The sequence below is a fragment of the Lolium perenne genome, chromosome 5 (assembly GCF_019359855.2).
Source record: "Lolium perenne isolate Kyuss_39 chromosome 5, Kyuss_2.0, whole genome shotgun sequence".
NCBI classification, from domain to species: Eukaryota; Viridiplantae; Streptophyta; class Magnoliopsida; order Poales; family Poaceae; genus Lolium; species Lolium perenne.
In genome coordinates, this window is record NC_067248.2 from 187,087,380 (window position 1) to 187,106,963 (window position 19,584).

Consider the following 19,584-nt stretch of genomic DNA (forward strand, 5'->3'; position numbering starts at 1 on the left):
GGCCACTGGATCAGATCACCAGCGTGAGGACTCAGGACAAGTATTGGACCTCTATCTCTCTGCAAGACCAAAGTACCAGCAAAGATAAAGGTGTTCCTTCTCTCAAAAAAAAAAAAGATAAAGGTGTTCCTGTGAAGGCTAGTAAAACAATCGATCGACACACCTACACTACAGGTGATGATGTCGGGCAGAACCAGGTGATCTCTGTTCGATGCTCCGTAACATTCCCGTATCAAACTAGCAACTAGTAGTATGAAACGACTTGCTGATTGGTTTTTTTAATCTACAGACTCAAGCTTTCCAAGATACATTATATAGAATTGCCTCGATTATTTTGTAGCATCGGCAAATGAAAATTTCCAAGAAAAATAAATACCTACCAGCTATACATACAACATATATTATGCCTCTTATGATTTATGACGTGCTCTTGCAGGATTTGCATACACACAGACACAGGGTACCAACACACCCTAGACTAGCTCCTCTGCATCAAAATGCACGTCCTCGCTCGCTCATATCATCTCCAGCAATCCAACATCCAAGTCGCCTTCATCGAAACTCGGCATCATCATTCTCATCCTCCAGACCTGAGTAGGTTGCAACAATCGGTCATGCAGAACGCAAGAAACACAGCATGTCTGACCCAAAAACGAAAGAAAGCTTGTGTACAAAATGCCTCAAAAGGAATATCTCACCTCTGGCAAGCTTCATCTTCAGCTATCAACTGTGTCATCAAATTTTTGCTCAAACCAAGACAAGTTCTACTTTGGCGGGCAGAAAGAGATGTTATCAGATTCAGCATCATGAAAATAGTACATAATGTTAATACTTTCGCGGTCGAAATGATGTCATCAAATTATGAGTTACTACGTGGTAGCGCAGCCAATGAGAGAGATTAAGAGAACTTAAAGAATAGCATGGAACCCATGTAGTAACTAGGAGCTACTGCAGAGGAGCGCAACCAACAGGAAATGTTGCTCCTTAAAATTATACAGCTGAATAGTGACGCCACAAGATGCCAAATGCCTCAAACATACGACACTAACCTCTCACTAAATCATACCAGATTAAACCAAACGGGATGCACACTTGAAATGGTAAACCCATTGTTTCTTGGCTAGTAATGGAACAAAACAAGTGAGTGCACAAGGACTATAGCGCAGTTATGGCTGTTAGGTGCTCATCGATCTCCTCTGTCATGAGTGCTCCGAAAACACAATCTTCTTTTCTAACGACACTAACCTGCTAAAATTATTAATGTAAGGAAACCATAATGCATCCAAGTGAAAATTTGGCCATCAGTTAACTATGCTCTCAACTAAGTAAACCGTAAAGCATCCAAGTGAAAATTTGACCATAATGTACTATGAAGAAACTAAATGGTCCTCACACATATAGATCAGATGGTTTCTTTTATCCAAATCCATGGAAACTACTACTCAGACACACAAACAAGATAAAACTCTAGAGCTACTCGAGGCATCAACATGAAGGAATGTTTGCTCAGCAAGCGACAATTACGAGGTAAGGTCCACTGCCCAACTCAGTAAGGTCCAACAAATCTAGGAACTAAAACCAAAATGTGTCGACACATGTAAAGCCAAAGCCGTTCATTCTGATATATGTGTTGAACAAACCAAAAGATTATCCATCGCAGAATAGCCACTCTAACAGCCAGGCATTCCTACCGAAGGTACAAACCATTGATCATCATAACAATTAAAAGCCATGACAGAAACTATGAACTCGGTAAAACTGAAGCCGTTCTTTAAAAAAGAAACTAAAGCATTGACTTCTATATGCATCATTTCAAAACTATAATTTCACTGTACAACTGGAGAATACTCTGGGACTCTTTTTTCCTTTTGCTTTCTTCTCTAGATCATTTGAAACCAAAACAGAACCACCACAGGTTAATTCCTCAACATGCGAATACAGCGACATGAATGAAACACGAGGAAGCTGCCCTACTACCTACAGGTACAGCGACTTGTAAGCAAGGAAGCAGAACTACTACATACAAGTACAAATCCTTAATAAACTAAACAGCATAAGCATGTATGTGCGCAATTTCAAAAAAGAATGAAGCATCCCCAACTAAACCTCAATCTGTACCCACAGCTTGTAACCAACGAAAATAAGCAGTTCAAAAGAGGAACAAAATAAAAGAGGAAAACCAACCTCGGGATGCACTCCAATCTCCGATCGATCGCACATGTATACACGAGTTCACGCCAGGCTGACCTCAAGTGCACACCTCGCCATGAAATCCATGCACATAGTAACCATAATGCTCGTTTTCTTCTCCTTTTTTCCTTTGAATCCATGGCATGCCTACTAGAAAAACAAGTTGAAGTCACTTAAATAACACAGCAACAACTCCTTCCAATATCACCTACCAATTTACAGGCTTCAAATCAATGGAATAGACCCGATCTACCAATATCACCTACCATAAAAATATTCATTCATACTAGAAGGTAACATTAATAGCAACATTAAAGCATTCACATGTACTAATGGATTGTTTCAACTATAGCAACAAGTGAAATGTATATAAAATCTCTTTTTCCAGCCAGTGGTTTTATGAGATAAGACATAAAATCTCTCATAAGTCAAATTAATGCATGAGACTGTAACTACAGCATACAGGCAGAGCACCAATATAAGTTTTCACAAGTTGACTAACTCCTATGATTCATTGAGCATTATAGATTTAGCCTATGACAGACTGGTGGCATAGCTTGAGCATTGTGTTATCTACAAATGCTAATGGACATAGGCAGGAAAGTTGACTAACTCCCAGGCTTCATTGAGCATTATAAATGTTAGGCCATGGAAGACTGGTGGCATAGCTTCAACACAGTCATCTACAAATGTAAACTGGCCATTGGCAGGAACTAATCTTTTTGAAGTTGTCGAAATCACATTGACGCCTTTATGAAAATACAGCATACGCGTATAATGAAGATAACTATTTCATCACCACTCTGGAAATGCTAAGGAGCTGACATGGGTAATTATGCCCTTATGTTCAGTTGATAAAATGATTTTCCCATACAGGGCAGTAAACCACTAACAATGCTTAATCAGTCCCTGCAACATCTCAAAAATTGGAGGGGGTGGGGATTTGAAACTAAAAAGGTACATTTAAAACTTCGAGAAGCAACACGAATGTATGCATTGTGGCTGGAAGAGGAGTGATCGATGTGATTTTGTCACTTGGCCTTCATGGCTAGAAAAACATTGTTGACATTAGAGGGTTCAATTTAGAAGCTGGAAGTACAAACCTTAATTTTAAAAGGTTCATGGAAAAATTCACAAGATTCAGCAGGCCCAAGACTTATCAAGCTTCCGACTTCAGTAGGTGATGACGGAGCAAAGAGATGTACAACAATGTTCTATGTCAGTTAAGCCCAATGTAGTATAGAGTTTTAGACTACATAGTATAGAGTTTTAGACTACATACTCCTATGTTGGTGTAAAAAACAAGTGCATGAAAAGGAACTTAAAGCAAAAAAAAAAAAAGCAACTGAAAATCAGATACATTTGGTCTTCACTGCAAGCTATGAGCCTATAACCAGAACTAGGAAAAAGGGAGCAAAAATGACCCTTCAATGATTAAACTGACAAAAGGACAAACCCTCCCTCCATGTTGAGGCCTATAATGAGAACTAGGCAAGACTTCTTAAGGAAAATAAGAGGGCACGATGGCAATAAAACTAGATCGTCCTCTGACTTTCTACCCTCAAAACATATTCAGTCCCTCCGAGAAAGGAACCAGGTAGTCAAACACAGTGGCAAAGGACATATGAGGAATACAACGTATATTACAAAGTATAAAACAGGGGGGAAGCTCTTGCCCTGTGGTCTCGGAAAAATAGTGTACACATATACTATTCTTAGTCTGACCATTTATAACTTATCTTCGTTGCAACTTTGACTTCCTTACATATGAAATCAAGATTGCAATCCATGCCAGAAACTAGCAGCCACATAATTTCTTTTAGAATTCTGTGGAAACAAAAACTTCAACATCTAAAAGAATAGACACTAGCATCCTGCATTCTGGCAAAGCAAATTCTAAAAGCAACCAAGAAAAGGAGGTGAATATTTATTTCTCTCTTTTGCGTATGCGAGGACCTAAATACACTTCATCGGTATATTTTTCAATATTTCAAGTTTCATATTTTGGTACTGGTGTGCTTTTTCTATTGTGTTCATACTGCCATTTATATTGATATAATATTATAGCAGAAAGTAATGTCGTAATGTTGCTACATAGGCTTCAAACAGCTAACAACCATTAACAATATCATAAATGGTTCCCAAAAAGAGTTAACGAAAAAAAAAAACAGTAGATTCTCAAGAAGAGTAGAAGACATCTCCTCTCTAGAAACTGCAAACCATTTCTTAAGCATAGAAAGAAAACAAGAGAAGAGCTATCAAGTGCAGCAAGCAATAAAGGAGACGAAGATACCAGGACTGCACCGACGAATTAAACATCTACTATAGTGGTATTTCCTAAAGGAATGATTAAAAAAATCATCAGGTCAATCAGGAAGACAAATGTTGTCTAGCGAGAAATGACCTAACTGAGAAGCCATCTTAATACTCTCTGCTGTTTCGAGGAACACACGTGCATTAATTTTACATAAAAGAAAGTTTGGTGGAAACTAAAAGGACAGAACAATATTCTCTAGAATACTGCACGTCAGCAGTACCATGTATATATATCCTCCAATTAGTAATTAAACACATAGGCAGTACATGTACATAATAGTTTATCGTGTCCCATGTCATCGCTTTTTGAAACATCAGTTTCACATTGCCTGTTGTGCCAGAGAAACATAAGGAAACTTGTGAATAACATCACGAGACTAAACTGACAAACAGCAAAATATCCACCATTAAATTTATTATTAGGAAACACAAACATTGGGAGGTGACGCCGCCCCAAAATGCATCTACCAAGAGCTATACAAGATACAATATGGCCGCAGTTTAAAAGATTAGGAAGAGGTGACCGCAGCAATATTTGAAGGCGAATTCAGTCCCACCCACCAAAACACACGTGCGGAGAAAGTAGAAAAAGATTGTGTGCACAGGGAGTTACGAATTGAAAGCATATCAACAACAGGAAAGGTGTAACAAAGAGAGATGCCTGCCCACAGTTTACATATCATTACGTACCAAGTAGATCCCATTTCTTTGGTCAACAATTGGAAGAAAGCACTCATACTTCAGTGAAGTGAAGGAGCAGCTACAATCTTGGAGTTGCACTCAACCCTTTCATCCAAATCAAGAACTGTTTCTAGAAACATCTTCATGGATGTGCTGCATAATCATGCATAAATTTTTTGGTTCCAGATTCTTCTTGACTGCATGAAGATTCGGCAATTCCTAAAATAGCTACATCGCATAAAAAGTTAATTTAGAATCCGCAAACCAACTGTAAGAAACCCAGGAGTGCGAAAAGGATTGGTGAAAGTAAACATAAACTGGTATAACTTAAAATGATAACAAAGAATAAGATGTGAGCAGGAAGTTTTTGGTTTTAGGTCTAAGATTCAACTGTTAGAATGATTAAACAATGAAAAAGCTAGTTGCATAAAAGACAGTTGGGTGGAAACTAAAAAGACAGAACAATATTCTCTAGAGCAACAGATGGTGTCAAAACAAACTGTGACGCAAATTCTTAATACTTGGGAAAGTACAAAATAAAAAAAAAACGATTTTTCTTCCATTAATCAGGGGAAGTGTGTCATATTGATCGGCTGAGCTTGCTTTATCAACAGCAGTTCATTTGCGGTGATAGCATCGCACAAATTTGAACTTTTGAATGAGTTAAAACAGCGCGTTTCTAGTTTACATAGCTTAATACTAATACAAAGAGGAAAAAAAAACAAATGGGGAATCTCTACAACCTGGAACCAATGTTGCAAGTGACTAACTATTATTTTGTAGGCATGCAGGGGACCAAATCTGCTTGCAAACTGAAGCAAACACGATGGTGAACTTATGCTATCTTACTTTAATTTTTGACAGGAGATACAAAAAATAAAATGGCTTCCATTAGGAGAGGTATATGAACAAACTGGCTTCCAGGTCCAGTGGATGGAGCTCTTTTCCATCATGAGAGGTATATGACCAAACTGGCTTCCAGGTCCAGCGGCAAACTATGAAAGCATTTATTTAAGACTCAAACAATCAAAGCATTTTTTGCCACGTACTCTTCAATTCGTTCCCTTGTCTATAACACGTCAACACAGCTGAAAGAAACGTGCATAGCAAAATTTCCGACAGGATCCTTAACCTATTTACTCGCATTTAGCAAGAAGACAATGCACAGAGAAATGGGCATGTGCAGCAAGAATATCATACCAAAGCACCAGGGGTGGACATTACATCTACTCCGCCGTACTTGATGGTGATACCGGACTGCTGGAGGAAGTCCTAGTCATCCAGGGCTTAGAACTAGCGGGACGGGTGGTGTGAGCAGCCACAGAAGAGCTTCCTGCTGGGGTGCCAAATCGGATACCATTTCAATAAGTACAAAGACAAAATGATTAGTGTAGCAGGGTTGGGAGAGGAAAAAGACAATACCTTTGAACGCCGATGTTGACGAGGTTCTAAACATCTGCTACCGCAGCGAGTCTGACCTTTTGCATGACGCCACCCAAAACATATTTGGACCCTACAAGGAAGGAACCATGAAGTCAACTCAATGGCAAAGGACATAAGAGGCATACAAGTATAAAATACAAAATACAAAACAAGGGAAACTCTCTAGCCCTGTCGTTCTCGGATATTTTCAAGCATGAGATATGGTCAAATTAGAGAAGAATTTTTAATATAATTGAGAATCATATGCCAAAAACTGTTCAAGCATGATCAAACTTTATATGACATAATTTTAGGAGGCTACAAATGTGTTCAAAAAGTACTGAACCATGAAAAATCGCAAGATCTAGGTGGCAACATATCAACTTTTCAGACAGAAGTTTTGGTTCTAGTAGCTACATCATTACAAGCTAGAAGATTCTAGACAACAAAACCATTTTCGAATTTCGAATCTGGACAACAACACTGCAATCCTACAACACATGTCACCTCTTGAAAAAAAATTATACTCAGGGAAGCGCCCTGCAAGACCGGGTAGAGAGAGAAGACAAGAAGTTCTCACCGGCTTCGTGGCGGCCTTGTTCCCGGCAAGCAAGTCCAAGGAGACGTCCTGGACGGAGCCGAGGAGCTCACGTACGGCATGGAGAAGGAGGGCGCCCCCTCACCCTCGTCCTGCAGCAGGATCAGGCACCCTTGGTCGTGTGGTTCATGGTAGTTCTGCAAATCTCACCCTCCGCGCATTACTTACTCCATCAGATTCAATTATTCGCAAGAGGTTATTTATAAAGCACTCATCTAACATGCAACATCTTTTTCAAGTAAAAATGTTTGGGAATGCAATTAAAGATTATTAGGTTAGGCAGAACAACAAACCTCTTCTCAGAAGGATCATCATTCAAGATTGAATCCAAGGGAGACCTGGAAAGCTACATTCATGTACCAATTTTTCATTGTATCCTTCTGCACTATAGAAGGCCTTCACATTCCCTGTGGCACAAAATGATAAGGGCAAGGATTCTGGTGTCAATTCCACAAGATCGAGACAAATAAACTGCAACAAGATGCCTATCGACATAAATCAATCAACCAACCAACACATCAATATGGATCCTAGTACTGTCAGTAATGAACTGAGCCTGACAGAGTATCACAAGTATACATAGAAAGTGATGGACTCTGACTAAACATGGTACTGATGATCGCCAACTTATAATACAAATAAGCTGCAACTAGATACCGGTCTACGTAAATCAATCAACCAACCAACGGAACAATATGGATCCTAGTACTGTCAGTAACGAACTGAACCTGACAGAGAAATACACATAGAAAGTGCTAGCAATGAAGAAAGTGCTAGCCTCCTACTATACATGGTACTAATGATCACCAACTTATAATAGAAATGCATTACAAACAGAAAATAAATTCTCGAAACTGTTGGGGAAGTTACATAGTACGATTCAGATCCATCCTTCGCATAGACACGGGAATAAGACAGGAAAGCGACTGGAAATAGACACATGATGACATGATTAGCAAGAAACCAAAGCCATACATTAATGACTAGCAAGGCGTTCGGAAAAAAAAAACCATGATCCCTTCGACGTCGACGTACATGGAGCCTTACATAACACAATAGAACATGGTAATCGAAAACTCACCAGCGGAATATCTCTATACCTAAAGAAGCAATTAAATTGAACCACTCCTAATCCTAATAAAGAGACTTGGCATATGGTTAGATAGCCAACAGTTAAGAGGCACTGTTATACCAACTTTAGGCATCTAGATGTTCTAGTTAGGTCTGATACAATGGATCAGCAAAACACACAATAACGCAACATGATTTTTCAGAGCATGGGTACTCCTGATCCCACATGAACAGTAAAATCGAAATAAATACTAAATAAAATCGAAAAAATACGAAGTAAACTTTTGCATGTAGAGGATGTATGCACGTATGTACGTTCTAATTTACAAACTTAAATTCGGAAGCATCTAACTTGGGCAAAAAAGATAAAAGTGCAGGGTGAACAGGATTTTACTATGCAAGTTATGTAGTTCTCTTTTCTGTGGAGGCCACATACATACATATTTTTTCCTGAAATTTGGCACGCATAAGTATCAAGATTATATGTACATGCATATTTAATCTACTTTTTTTTGAAACGGAAATACCGAGGCTACTCTTCCTGGCAGGATCAGCAGTCCCCCTCACCAGGCACGTATTTTCGAAAGGATGATCAGTACATGGGTTACGAAATGTTCATGTTTTTTTCGAGAAAACGCAAAAAGCCTTTGCGTTTCATTTCATTGAAAAGAAGGTGAAGAATGTTTAGCGGTTACAGCCCTCAAAAGAGGTAGCACACAGAAAGCAAAAGAAGAACAAATCAGTGAACATCCTCACAAATTAGCACGGCTCCTTTGATTCATAGGAATGTTTAATATCATGCTTGTACCTTCGAAACCAAAAATACAGAAAGAGATATGAGTCTTGTGGATTCGAACTAATTCCAAGGACTAATCAAAACAAAGTGTAATTCATTTCCAACTAGACAAGCCATCTAAATTCGACAGCAAGTACAAACAGAGAAATTCTTTTGTGCAGTAAAGAGCATTCAGGAAAACTAAAAAAAAAAAATAGGAAGATTGTGTAATGCAAGACCATATTTTTGAAGCAACTCCAGGACACTAGGGAGCGTTGGACTCTGACTTAACAAAAGTGAAAGCGTAGCTGCGCGGAGAGGGTGCTCAGGGATCTCAGTGGCTTTGCTTCTCAAACCACATGGCAAGTTGTGGTTGATGTACCAGAGTCGGCATAGTCAATGACCACAATATATGTTAATGCAAGACTTGTCCTTAGTCCTTACCCATGGCTGAATTGTTTTGCTGCAGGAACAAAGTAAATAAAGGAGTTACAAACAGATGGCCAGAATCCAAGCATCTAGAGTGTGAGCATTAAAATTCTCACAAGCAGTTGATAACAAATGGTAAAGAAAAGTAACTAATGGCTCCATACTATCATCAGTCGTGTAAAGATCAAGGTTCAGAAATTAGAAAGGAGCCCTTGGTATAGCTTTCGGTGTCTGAGAACTATCAAAAGTTGCCCGCCACAAGGAATATGTGAAGTCGACCAAAATAAACCTCGCTATTTCTACTATTTCTTGATATACTCAAGTCGATTAGTTTTGAACATTCGACAAAAATCAAACATGGACAACAAAATATATGCTACTAAGCTAGATGAAACGATGGACTAAGCATGTAGTAAATACCATGCTGCGATCAAGAAATATAACAAATATAATGAGCATCCCACGTAGTAGAGAGCAACCGACATCACACATAATAAGCATTCCTTCTAGTAAGCTGCAATGTAGATCAAGAATCAGGCATCACAACATAATACTGTACTGAGTCCCTTTTTTCCGTCTCATGTTCAGACGCTGTTTGGGTTGAGTCGTTCACTTTCACAACAACACAGTAGAGCCAACACGCTCAGAAAAAACCAATCTTGCTGATTTGGGTTTGAACTTTGAAGTACTTGGAGAGGAATGGAGGTCGGTGGCGGCAACTTACAGAGCAGCCGGCGACGAGCGAAGCGGATCACACCAGAGAGGTTCGGCTGCGGCGGCGGTGAAGCTCTCCGGCCGGAAGGCCTGGTGGCGGCGATTGACCCTCGAGCACCTCCGCCGTCGCTGGCGCCAACTCGTCCAGCACCCAGACCACTAGTGGGCAAGGCCGCGGCAATGGTCAGCCCCTGCCGCAACGGTGACGGTCACGGAACGGCGAGATACGGTCGTCCTCGATGCGGAGGCATGAATGTATGCCGAGCGGCTGCCTCTTGGGCGCCCTGCCGTCGCGTACGGCTCCCCCATGGCCGCCAGCCTGCGGAGCCGCGCGAGGACGGGCCGCTAAGGTTCGCGGAGGCATGGTGATGCGGCGGAGGAGAGTGGGTGGCCAGCGATCTCGTTGAAAAAGGGTTGATTGGCGGCGGCAGGCAGTGAGGACGCGAGGGGAAGTAGGGAATTGGGGTCTGGCCGGGGAGGACGAAAGGGGATCCAGAAAGAGGGCTACCAGAGAGTTTGGTAGCCGACTTGGCTGAAAATCAGTCCTCCCACCCGAGGTGTTGGGTCCAACGACGGAAGAATAAGAGGATCTCCACTCGTCTCCTTGACGATTTCCGAGCTACGATTTTCCCATCCAGACGGCGTAATTTGGTTCAGTTGCGCCTTCGGTTTCTCGATTTCGTTCGGATTTGGGCCTTAATCCATCCGGCGAGCCCACGCCATCCCCGGTCCCCCGAGGCGCTCGGGGACTCCGGACGAAAGAAATTTGGCGCGAAAGAGTCGTGTGGACCCTCGTAGTCGGCGACTGGACCGCCAAATCCTGTCGATTTCCCTCCAATTTGCTTGCATATCCTCATTCTCTCCCGCCGGATTTGTGTAGCCGTCTCCATTCTCCTCCTCCTCTTTCTCGTCCACCACCATGCCGCCGAAGCGGAGGAAGTCGCGGGCGAAGAAGGAGCGGCCGCCGGGTGTGTCCAACGCAGAGTGGGCGGCGGACGAGCTCCGGCGACAGGTCGAAACAAGCGGCAGGGTGGAGAGGGAGAAGAAACTCAACGCGAAGAGGGCGGCGTTGGCGGCGGAGGACGAACAAGCGAGGAAGGTCTCCATGGCCATGAGCATGGGCCATGCTCGCGGCGGCGGCGGCGCCATGTTCCCCGGCTAGTGGCCCAACCAAGGTACGAGCAGTTCCCCGTCGGCTTTCTCCCCTTCGAGCTTCTCCCCGTCGTCGCCTGCCATGTTCCAAGAGGCGACCTACGACCAACCGTCCAGGTTCACACCGTCGCCGCCCGATCTCGCCGGTGGCAACCTGAACGAGGGCTCCTCGCCGGCCCTGCGACGAGGGCCACTCCCGTTCAAAAAGTGTGACGGCGGCGCCGAACGACGAGGTGATGAACGAGATGATCGACTCCGGCTCCGCGGCCACCGCTGCGAGCCCGGGATTCTTCACGCAAGAGGAGGCGAGAGCGACGGCAGCTGTCGCGGAGCGCAACCGGTGGGTGGAGGATGTGGCCGACGGAAGCCAAGCCGTCGAAGAAGAAGAACAGGAAGAACTAACCCAAGTCCTGGTCGACGACGGCAACCCGCCGAAGGGAAAGAAGAAGAGGAAGAAGGACGCGCCGGCGGCCGAACCGCGCATCAAATGGACGCCGAGGGAGGAGGAGTGCCTCGCCGAAGCTTGGATGACCGTGTCCATGGACGGCATAACCGGGGCGAATCAGTCCTCCGACACGTATTGGCTTCGAGTGAAGGCGGCGTTCGACGAGCGCAAACTCGTCGATCCCTACTTCAACAGGACGATCATGAACCGGGGAGACAAGGCCATGGCCACCCATTGGGGGATCATACAGACGACGTGCAGCAAATGGCACGGCATACAGGAGGAGCTCAGAAAAACGCCGGTGAGCGGCGAAGACTTTGAAGCCAAGGTATGCATACGTCGTCCCTCCTCCTTCGACCCTGCATGTACTGATCGCCGTGAGCTGATCGCCGCCCTATTTTTCCCAGATGCGCCATGCTTTCGACATGTACAACGACGACACCGGCCTGACGTTCAAGTTTCTGAACGTCTACTCCCGCATCGAGAAGTGCGAGAAGTGGACGGAAATCCGCACGAACCTCTCGAAGAGCAAAACCGAACAGTACAACCCCGACGCTCCGGCACCAGGTTCGTCGGATGGCCGCCCGGAACTCGGCTAGAAAAAGCTCAAAGATCTCAAAAAGATGGGCCATCCCGCCGAGAGGATGCAGGCGGCGTTCGACAAGTGCTGGGCCGACGCGAAGACGCACGCCGCCGGGAGGGACGACAAGTTCGACGACAGGTGGGGGGAGATGCTCGCCAACCAAGGCGCTCGGATCGCCCTGCTGAAGACGACGGCCGCGGCGAAGAAGAGGAACACAGACTTGGCGTTCCTGATGGGCGGTGGCAACACGGAACTGATGGATGAGGAGACGAGGAATTGGTACGAGGGACATCACAGCGACATCCTCCGACCCGCTCCGGCCAGTTCTTCGTCTTCTCGGGCGCCTACCTCGTCGTCCTCACCATCTACGACGTCGACTGCCGTTCCTTCAATGTCGACTGCGGCCGCGGCGTCGGCCGCCACTTCGACCATGGCATCTGACACCGCCGTGCCAGACGGGACTGCCGACGCCCCTGTTTCAGTGTAATTTCCCTCCAATCGCCGATCTGTGGCTGATCCTTTTGCCGATCGAATTTGTAGCGGGACGACGACTTGTTTGAATTTCGACTTTGTCCGCCGAACTCCGGGTGGACGACTGGAAATATGGTTCTCCCCACGAATTAATTTCGTCCAATCCGGCGGTAGTTTCGTCCGGATTTCGGCGTGGGGAGGCCAAACGAGTGGAGATGCTCTAAGAGCATGGCCACGCCCGAAATCCGGACGAAACAACCGCCGGATTGGACGAAATAAAGTCGTGGGGAGAACCGTATTTCCAGTCGTCCACCCGGTTCGGCGGACATAGTTGAAATTCAAACAAATCGTCGTCCCGCTACAAATACGGCCAGTTGATCGGCAAAAGGACCAGCAAAAGGATCAGCCACAGATCGGCGATCGGAGGGAAATTACACGGAAACAAGGGCGTCGGCAGTCCCGCCTGGCACGGCGGTGTCCGACGGACCAGTTTCCTCACACGCCGTGGTCGAAGCGGCGGCAGTCGACGGCGTAGCCGGTGAGGAAGACGAGGTAGGAGCCGGAGGAGACGACGAAGAACTGGCCGGAGTGGGTCGGAGGATGTCGCTGCAGTGGCCCTCGTACCAAATCCTCGTCTCCTCGTCCATCAGATTCGTGTTGCCGCCCATCAGAAACGCCAAGTCTGTGTTCCTCTTCTTCGCCGCCGCTGTCGTCTTCAGCAGAGCGATCCGGGCGCCTTGGTTGGCGAGCATCTCCCTCCACCTGCCGTCGAACTTGTCGTCCCTCCCGGCGGCGTGCGTCCTCGCGTCGGCCCAGCACTTGTCGAACGACGCCTGCAGCCTGTCGGCGGGATTGCCCATCTTTTTGAGGTCTTTGAGCTTCTTCTGGCCGAGTTCCGGGCGCCCATCCGACGAGCCAGGCGCCGGAGCGTCGGGGTTGTACTGCTCGTTCTTGCTCTTGGCGAGGTTCTTGCGGGTTTCCGCCCACTTCTCGCACTTCTCGATGCGGGAGTAGACGTTCAGGAACTTGAACTGCAAGCCGGTGTCGTCCTGGTACATGTCGAAAGCACGACACATATGGGGAAAAAGAGTACGGTGAGACGGGTCAGCTCACGGTGGACAGCTAACCTCGGTGATGTAGGGTCGACGGAGCATACCTTGGCTTCAAAGTCGTGGCCGCTCATCGGCCGTTCTTTGATCTCCTCCTGTATGCCGTGTCATTTGCTGCACGCCGTCTCTATGATCCCCCAATGGGTGCCCATGGCCTTGTCTCCCCGGTTCATGGTCGTCTTGTTGAAGTAGGGATCGACGAGCTTCCGTTCGTCGAACGCCTGCTTCACCCGTAGCCAATATGTGTCATACGACTAATTGGCCCCGGTTATGCCGTTCATGGACACGGTCATCCAAGCTTCGGCGAGACACTCCTCTTCCTTCCCCGTCCATTTGATACGCGGTTCGGCAGGCGGCGAGTCCTTCTTCATCTTCTTCTTTCCCTTCGACAGGTTGTCGTCGGCGACCTCGGCTTGAGTTGGCTGTTCTTCTTCTTCTTCTTCTTCTTCGACGGCTTGGCTTCCGTCGGCCACATCCTCCACCCACTCGTTGCGCGCCGCGACAGCTGTCGTCGCCCTCGCCTCCTCTTGCGTGAAGAACCCCGGGCTCGCAGCGGTGGGCCATGAAGAACCCTGGGCTCGCAGCGGCGGCCATGGAGCCGGAGGTGATTATCTCGTGGATCTCCTCGTCGTTCGGCGCCGCCATCGCACCGAACGCGAGTGGCCCTCATCGCAGGGCCGGCGAGGTGCCCTCGTACTGGTTCTCGTTGCCGACGGCGAGCTCGGGCGGCGACGGCGTGAACCTGGACGGTTGGCCGTAGGTGGCCTCTTGGAACATGGCAGGCGACGACGGCGAGAAGCTCGAAGGGGAGAAAGTCGACGGGAACTGCTTGTACCTTGCGTCGGCCATTAGCCGGGGAACATGGCGGCGCCGCCGCCGCGAGCATGGCCCATGCTCATGGGCATGGAGATCTTCCTCGCTTGCTCGTCCTGGGCGAGCGCCGCCGCCCTCTTGGCGGCGAGTTTTTTCTCCCTCTCCGCCCTGCTGTTTGTTTCGAGTCGGCACCGCTCGACGTCCGCCGCCCACTCTGCGTTGGACAGACCCGGCGGCCGCTCCTTCGACGCCCGCGGCTTCCTCGCCTTCGGCGGCATGGTGGCGGACGAGAAGACGAGGACGGGGAGGAGAACGGTGGTGGACGAGAAGACGAGGACGGGAACTGGAAGACGAGGAGGAGAATGGACAAATTCGGCGGGAGAGATTGGGGATATGCAAGAAAATTGGAGAGAAATCGATAGGGTTTGGCTTTCCTGTCGCCGACTACGAGGGTCCACACGACGTTTCGCGCCAAATTCTTTCGTCCGGAGTCCCCGAGCGCGCCCCGGGGGACCGAGGATGGCGTGGGCTCGCCGGATGGATGAAGGGCCAAATCCGGACGAAAACGAGGAACCGGGGGCTCGACTGGGCCGAATTTCGCCGTCCGTATGGGAAAAACGTCGCTCGGGGGCCTCGTCGGGGAGACGAGTGGAGATGCTGAGAAAATGTAGGGGCTTTGGTGGGCTTCCACGGTCTGCCCGCCCCTGTCCGTAGTTGTTGAACGGGGCGTCCACTAGTGCTCGCTTAGGGTTTCTCCAAAGCGACGACCTAAATGGACGTGTTGGACCGTCTGTTTTGGGTCATTTGGGTGGCCGTGCGAACACGCGGATATTCATTTTGCCATTTGGTCTATTTCTTTAGGAAATAGGTCATTTGGCCACACAGATTTATAAATAATATCTAAAAAATATAGAATAATATCAAATAAAATGTTCCATGACTAAGAAACGAAATGTGTCATAGTCTGAACAAATATTAAAATTACAAATTGAGATTGTCAACTCAATTTGTGCGCTATAGGATCTCCTTCTGACTCTTCTAGAACCAATCTCTCTTCACCTCGTTCATGGTGGTCAAGTCGGCGGTCATGATCATGTGGTCATCGGCTTGCCGTTTCAGCTCAGCTTCCCTCTCCTTCAGCTCTACCTCTTTGGCCCTTGCCACTGCAATGAGCTCCAATTCTTTCTCTTTGAACTCAACTTCCCTAGCCTTTGTCTTGGCCTTGACCTCTTCAAGCTTAAGCTTCCTCTTTTGGACATCGAAGTAGGTCTTCATGTCCTCTTCCTTCTCCTGGCGCCTCCTCTCATCCCTCTTGTCCGTGGACACCTCTTTGTCAGCATACATCTCCTTCAAGGTGCCGACCAATTGCATGGCCGAAGCATCACGCTTCATGTCGGCCTTGGTTGCCTTGTGGCCTCGTGGACGGCTTGCAATAGAAGCGGAGCTACCACAAGGCTAGCCACCATCAAGGCCAATGACCATGGCATCTTTGGCAGTCTTGCTGCCAACCAAGCTCGCCATGTACCCCTCCTGGAACTTCGGGGTGCCCTCGAGTTCCTTCCAACAATGAGAGAAGCTAAAGATCCTTCCCATTCGCCGTTTTGAAGAAATCCAAAGCTTGCCACACCTAGAGCAAAGCGAGACAACAATGACAAACATATATGCAAACAACGAAAGAACGAGTTGAGGTTAAGAACTATACCAAGTCCATCATGCCGATGCCGCTAACAGGAATCCGCTTCACGTGATCATACGCCGTCTAGAACTTGTTGCATTCCGTTTGAATTGTTCCCCATCTCTTTTGGAGGAAGCACTCGTTGCGGTCGCTGTCAAATCGCTCCTCCCCGTACCGGCGATGCCCATGGAAGTAGTCATGGCAGTTTTGAGATCCAGATTGGTGTCTTGGGTTTGGCTCATTGCTATTTTCCATGTCTCTGTCCTGCATGAAACTTAGGATCAGGCAAATGATGACATGGCATTATACCAATATAAAGGATAAAGGCAGAGATCAAATTCATATGCAGGATCTAACACTTATTAGCTTATACATATGTATGATTTGTCCCTGATACAGTTATATGCATCTTATTCCAAGGTATTTTGGAAGTAAAGGATGGGAGCCTTCACATCGGATTAATACAAAATCGAAATATCTGCAGCTAAAATTCAGTTAGGGATCAAGCACCAATGCTGAATTAGAACTAACTGCTGCATAAAATACAAATTTGAATAATTGACTTTTTTTTCAAGTGGCAACTATACAAAAAAAATGCAATTTCTATGTAATGCTTTTCTTTATATAGAGAGAACAGCATAAATATATCATTACACATACTTTCTGAAAACAGTGATCATTGGCAGACTGTACAAGTTTAGAACAAAAGAAGCAACTTCATTTTACTTAAGAACTCAAAATCATAGATAGAGAATGCGAATATATAAGTGTAAACCAAAAAGGGTGAATCACACTTTAAGTACTTCCTTACATTTCTGACCTCCTACATTTATAATGTTAATATACAATAGTGAAACCTTTCAAATACAATAAATGCTCAATGTACCAGCACAGGGTCAAAGATAAGTCCTCCAGGATTCAACAATATCTCAAAGATATACCTATAAACGGACGGCCCACCAAATGCCCGCTTGTGGCCTTTTAAGCTGAATGGGACTCTGCAGCTAGCGCATTTACTCCCGCCAGGATTAGTGGCCGGCCCGTTGCCCGCCAGGCGCCAGCATATCGATCGATGTTGCCTCGTTGCTCGCTGCAGTTTGCGCTACTGTGCTAATCATTGATGCCTCGCTACTGTGTCTATTCAGAGCATCTCCGCTCGTGCCCCCGTCGAGGCCCCCGGCGAAGCGTTTTTTCCATCCGGACGGCGTAATTCGGCCCAGTCGCGCCCCCGGTTCCTCGTTTTCGTCCGGATTTGGCCCTTCATCCATCCGGCGAGCCCACGCCACCCCCGGCCCCCCGGGGAGCGCTCGGGGACTCCGGACGAAACGAAAGCGCGCGAAACGTTCCCGCGCGTCTGGTGGCCCCAACTTGTCGGCGAGAGACACCGATCGTCGTCCTCATCGCATCGTCTTCCGCGCGCTGTAAAAGCCTGCCGCCGGTCAGCATTCGCCGGACGCGTAGCTTCCACGCGACGAGTTAATGCCGTCGCCTCGGTTTCATGCGCGCCTACCGCTATTTATCGCCGAACTACCCCGGCTGCCCCGCATTCACCTCCTCGCTCGTCTTCCCCCAAATCATCCCCGAACTCGAAGGAACCAGCAATGGCGAACGACGGTGCGGCCAACAACGGCCGCCGCCGCTCTCTCCACCAATGGGAGGGCGACTCGCACGCGGCGGGCTACCTGCGCCGCCGGCCGTCCGCGCGCCGGGAGGCTGGAGGCTGAGCGCAGGCGGCGTGCCGATCCCGCCGCCGCCAACGGGTGGCGGCGCACTCGAAGCGGCGATCGAGGAGGTGCGCGTCACTCTCAGTGACGAGCAGCGCGCGGATCCGCGCTTCTTCCCCGACAACCACGAAGCGTGGATCGCGTTCTTCCGGCGAAGGTACGAACGCAAACTCGCCGCTTACGACGGCCCTCCTCCTCCTCCGGCAAGGAACAACGCCGTCGGCCGCCGCCGATGGTGGAGCGCGCCCAACCGCACCCTCGAGAATGTGCTCGCGCACATCGAGGACGGGAACTCCCCGTCTCCGGGGATGCCGCCGCCGGTGGCGGCTACCGTGTCGCGCCGGCACGGTAGTTCCTGGATACCGAGGAGGATGGCGCCGTCCTCTTCGTCGTCGGGCTCGAGATCGGCGTCTAGGTCCGGCGGGTCGACGCCGGCCACCGTCAAGAAGGAGTGGCCGTCTCCAGCTACCGTGAAGAAGGAGCCGACGTCTCCACCGCCGACCAGAGGGCGCAGCAGCGGCGCGCTCGTCATCCGCGACCAGCCCTCCTCGCCGCAACGCGGGCGGAAGAGGAAGACGGCGAAGAATGAGGCCGCCGCGGCCGCCGCCAACCAGCTCGCCGAGGAGGAGGCGAAGCGCGCGGAGGACGCCGCGGTGGCGGAGGCGATCGCCAGGTCGGCGAAGGACACGGTGCCCGCCGACAACGCCTCCCCATCGACGCCTTGGCCGGAGTGGTCCAGCGCGGCCCCAGGGAGCGCCAGAGGCGGAGCAGGCGGCGGATGTTGGATCGGCCGCCGCGCGACAACTCGCCGCCGCGCCGCCGCACGCGTCGTCCTCGCGGAACGCCGCGCCCGGGGAGGTGATCAAGCTCGAGGAGAGCAGCGACGACGACGACATCTACCGGCCGTCGCCTCCACGCACCGGCGACGCCGGCCAGTGGCACGAGCCGGCAGTACGAGGCGCCGCCGCCCAGACGACGCCGGCTCCAGCGACGACGACGACGGCGGCGACTACACGACCTTCTACCGCCATTTCGGCATGTAGGAGGCCGCTTTTAGTTTTAGTATTAGTTTGCCAATCGCCGAATTCAAATATATGTACGAATTCGGCCTATTTATGTACGAACTCGCCTCTATATGTTAAATATCATTAAATTTCGCTTATGTTTGAACGAATTCGCCTATTTTGTCTGAATTCATCGTATTACGTTGCATCCATCCTGGGCTCGCGGCTGGGAAAATGGGCCTCCCCACGCCAAATCTTCCTCCAATCCGGACGAAAATTTCGCCGGATTTGGGCGTGGGGAGCCCAAACGAGTGAGGATGCTCTCATGCGTTCAAGGCAATCCTTCCGCTACTCTCTGCTTTTCAACTGCTATTTACATCAGTTTTGCAATCAACATGACAGCACATATAAT

General features: G+C 48.2%; 1 long non-coding RNA gene across 1 annotated transcript; it reads right to left on the bottom strand.

The window, feature by feature from the left end:
* Nucleotides 1-471: 471 nt before the first annotated feature.
* On the bottom strand, nucleotides 472-7,735 carry LOC127301248 (uncharacterized). Its single transcript, XR_007851944.2, has 8 exons — nucleotides 7,501-7,735; nucleotides 7,190-7,344; nucleotides 6,610-6,700; nucleotides 6,388-6,523; nucleotides 5,197-5,415; nucleotides 2,185-2,340; nucleotides 699-764; nucleotides 472-590 (listed from the first exon to the last, which is right to left on the bottom strand). It is a non-coding gene; the product is annotated as an uncharacterized lncRNA (long non-coding RNA).
* Between the last annotated feature and the right edge of the window lie 11,849 nt (nucleotides 7,736-19,584).